The sequence below is a fragment of the Rousettus aegyptiacus genome, unplaced genomic scaffold (assembly GCF_014176215.1).
Source record: "Rousettus aegyptiacus isolate mRouAeg1 unplaced genomic scaffold, mRouAeg1.p scaffold_m13_p_7, whole genome shotgun sequence".
Taxonomy (NCBI): domain Eukaryota; kingdom Metazoa; phylum Chordata; class Mammalia; order Chiroptera; family Pteropodidae; genus Rousettus; species Rousettus aegyptiacus.
This window is the reverse complement of record NW_023416310.1, coordinates 592-3,696: the sequence shown is the minus strand read 5'-3', so window position 1 is coordinate 3,696 and position 3,105 is coordinate 592. Positions and strand designations below refer to the sequence as shown.

General features: G+C 58.7%; 1 pseudogene; it reads left to right on the top strand.

Annotated features, from left to right (window-relative positions):
- The first annotated feature begins 1,177 nt into the window (after nt 1–1,177).
- On the top strand, nt 1,178–1,292 carry LOC118605762 (annotated as a pseudogene).
- Nucleotides 1,293–3,105: the final 1,813 nt, after the last annotated feature.

Below are 3,105 nucleotides of genomic sequence, written 5' to 3'. Positions count from 1 at the left end.
TCCGGAGGGCATTTCAGAAATAATACCTGCGTGTCTCTTGTGAATACTCACCTGCCGCTACACTGTGAGCATTTTCTGAATAAATCACAGCACATGTCATAAAATGCAATTTTGGGGCCATCTCACGTGCATTCTGAAAATAGACTCTGTGGAATGTCATTATGAAAAGTTTTCTGATGCCATTCCACGTGCATCTTGTGTAAAACACAGGAGTGCTAGTCATGACATAATTTTCTGCCTTAGTCTTGTGGGCAATTGGGAAATAATATCCTACTGTAGATCCTCTCGAATACTCATTCCGTGCTGCCATCCTGTCGTCACGTCGGGAATAACACCATAGCACACGTCGTAAGCAGTTATTTCTTTCGTTATCTCGTACCGTTAGAAAATGACACCTAAGGACGTTTGGTTGAACAAAGTTCTCGTACGTGGAATCTCGTGTGTCTCTCGGGATAAACAAAAAAGTACACGTCATGAGAGATTATTCTCTGCTGCTGTCCGGTGGGCATTCGAAAATAACAGGCAAGCGTATGTTAATAGAAAAAGTTACTTCCTGTTGCCATCGGCTCAGCATTTTGGGGATGACACAGGAGTGCACGTCTTGAGAAGTTATTTCTGCTACTACCTCATGTGCATTTAAAAAATGACTCCCCAGGGTATGTTGTTAGAATTTTTTTTTCTGCTGCCATTTCGCGTGAATCTTGGGACTAACACAGGAGCGCACGTCTTGAGAAATTTGTTCTCCGCTGCCATCTCGTGGACATTGTGAAAGTACTAGCGTATTCATAAATTTTGTTTTCCGCAGCCATCCTGTGTGCATTTTGAGAATAACAGAGTGTAGACCACAATAAAAATAAATGTTCTGATGCCATCGGGTGTCTATTTTATTATAAACACCTGAGCGATCATGAATATTCATTCTCTACTGCCATGCGGTGTCCAGAAACGGCCGATGTCATCATAAAACTTTACGCTCTGCTGCCATCTGGTGGGATTTTGGGGAATAACACAGCGGCGCATCTCGTGAACAGTTCTCTCTGCTGCTATCACATGCATTTCAAATTAGCGCCCACGTGTATGTCAAAAAATTTATTTTCTGCCGTGGTGCAGGCGCGGGCGTCTCCGGGGGCCGGGAGGCCAGGCTCGAAGTTTTGGGAATGCAGGCGACAGTGTTCCTGGTTACGGCTGTACCCCGCGGAGCGTGCCCGATCCCGTCTGATCTTGGAAGCTAAGCAGGGTTGAGCCTGGTTAGTACTTAGATGGGAGACCGCGAATACCGGGTGCCGTAGGCCTTTGCCGCCCCCTCCTTTGGTCGCCCTCCAGCCGGGGTGCCCCTGGATGCCCCGGGCCCTCGCTCACTTGCTCACTTGGTCGTTTGCTGTTCCGGGGGTCCCGGGTAGGCGACCGAGCTTAAGGGCTGCACCAAAGTCCATGCGCCCCGCGACATCGCCCGCCCCCGCCTGCTCTCCTGCAGCCAGACCTGGGCTGTTTTCTCTCCACTCTGGACCCTTCGCTTCCTGGGCTCCACGGGTGGGGAGGGGGGGGGGCGAGCCTCAAGGGCGGAGGGCACTGGGCGGAAGGTGAGGTTTCGGGGCGGAGCGTTGCCTGGTGGTGTGGCCGGTGTCTCCGCGTGGTTCTGGCCAGGTCAGGCTCAGCGCCGCCGGGGAGCGCAGAGGTGGGGTGGATCTGGTTCAGGGCCAGGTCGAAACTTATCAGGGCTGCACCTTCCTCGTTGCCCAGGTGGCCCAGAGATTGGCGAGGCACGCCTGGGCCGTGGTCCTGCCGAACGGCCAAGACGGGGAAGGCAAGTGGTGTGGGGCCTGGGCAGGTCCGGGATGCGAGAGCGCCCACCCAGTCCCTCCGCTCAGTCCCTCAAGGGCTGTGGTGCCTTAGCGCGGCTGGCTCTCGCTCCAGCCACCTCTCTAGCGGAACCCCCAGCGCTCCCCCCAAGGAGGAGGTACGGTGTAGTCGTGGGCGTCTCCAGCGGCCAGGAGGCCAGGCTCGGTCTCTTGGGGCGGCAGACGACAGGCTCTCCCGTCTAAGTCCCTACCACTCTGAATGCGCCTGAACTTGTCTGATCTTGGAAGCTAAGCAGGGTCGGGCCTGGTTATTCTATTACTTGGGTGGGAGACCATCTGGGAAGGCCGGGTGCCGTAGGCTTTTGCCGCCCCCTCCTTTTGCCGCGCTCTAGCCAGGTTGCCCCTGGATGCCCCTGGGCTCTGCTCACTCACTCGCTCGCTGTCTCTGTGGTCCGCCGCGGGCGGCCGAGCCCAAGGGCGTCTCCAATGGCCGCGGGCCCGCGCCCTCACCCGCCCTCACCTGCTCTCCTGCAGCCAGTCCCGGGCCGTTTCCTCTCACCGCTCCAGGCCCTTTCCTTCCTGGGCTCGGTAGGACCGAGCCCCGAGGACCGCCGTCTCTAACACACGTTGGGAGTGTGCTCGCATGCCCGGGACGCGGGACCGGCCACCCCCACCCGCCACGCCGCGTCCCGCCCAGCCCCGCCGGCCGCCAGAGGCCTCAAACCTCCTCCGACACGCTTCTCTCCGCCCTTCTCACCCGACAGCCAGGTGCCCTCGGCCCAAGCGCGAGGCCGGCCCGCACACCCGGGACGGGAAGAAGGACTGACCAGCTGCGTCAGAAAGGCCGAGACACACGAGAGCGCGCACGCGTGTGCGGCGAGAGCCTTCTTGCTCGCGACAGGCCGCAGCAAACAGCCACACACACACACTCACACACTCACGCACACACACGCGCGCGCGCGCACACACACACACATACTCCAGGGAGCCTGTGCGTCTTGCCTGTCTGCGGTGGTACCTCCGCAGGACTCAAAGGACAACGAGACTCCCTGAGCCCCGACCTGTATCGGGGCAAGGGATACAGGGGTGCCAAGGTTCCGGGAGTTCCGGGGGCGCCCGGGTTCCGGGGATAAAAGGGTTCCGGGGTTCCGGGGTTCACGGTGTTCCAGGGGTTCTGCGGTTCCGGGGATCCAGGGGTTCCCAGGGGTTCCGCGGACCAAGGGGTTCCCAGGGGTTCCGCGGACCAAGGGGTTCCCAGGGGTTCCGCGGACCAATGGGTTCCCAGGGGTTCCGCGGACCAAGGGGT